Source organism: Trachymyrmex cornetzi, unplaced genomic scaffold (genome assembly GCF_001594075.2).
Source record: "Trachymyrmex cornetzi isolate Tcor2-1 unplaced genomic scaffold, Tcor1.1 scaffold380, whole genome shotgun sequence".
NCBI lineage: Eukaryota > Metazoa > Arthropoda > Insecta > Hymenoptera > Formicidae > Trachymyrmex > Trachymyrmex cornetzi.
Window position 1 is genome coordinate 682,519 of NW_017298535.1, and position 922 is coordinate 683,440.

Here is a 922-nt window from a genome sequence, read left to right on the forward strand (position 1 = left end):
CAAATATCACGTACATTATAAATTTGTGTTAATTTGGAATTTTATAATTATCAATTATAATAATAATAATAATTTTTATCAATTTTTATAATAACTTTTATAACGTGTGACTCACTTCTTTATCACTGTAACTATTTATAATTTCCACCATATTTTTTACTTTATTAATTTTCGTCTTTTCTAGTTTTAATAATATTTCGCCGTCACTACTTTTTTAATAATTTATACGATCATCCGCTCATATGTACGCGATGGAAAGATGTCGTTTCCCCATGAGGCGTACTTTTCGAGATGCGTAGGTTCCAAAAACCAATCATAAATTCATTTAGCATTTCTGTTAGAGTGTACAACAGAAATTTTAATCAGCAATTGATTGCATTAGTTCCGCATTTTTCTAAATTCCGCGAAATACGCTCTATGTGAATGCCAGCTTCAGAATGGCGTAACATAGGGTGCGTTCCGAGTTACGCATGAAGTTCATAGATTGCACAGAAAGTCGTTCCGATTTAACTAATGCGCGCATCAGGGGCTCTATTCTTGAAAAGAAACGTATACGAAATTCTAGGGAAATGCTACAGTTTGCGTTACGTATACTGTAGCATTTCCCTAGACTTTCGTATACGTTTCTTTTCAAGAATAGAGCCCCTGAAGCGCTTTGGTAGTGCCGAGAATTCCCTAGGTTGTACTATCTGTTCTGTATTCTTAGGCTGTGTTCCAAAATTGTTTGTCAGCGCTGGCAGTACTGCCAACACCGTTCCAAAAATCATCGTAGCACGCTGTGGCAGTGCTGCGAGGGGGTAAAGACGTCATTAATGTTTTCGTCATTTCCTACTGCGGCTGCTGCGGCTGTCGAGGTGAGGCAGCTACAGCACAAGATGGCGGAAAAGATGGAGGAGTTAATTTTAATCGATGCTGAGAGTAA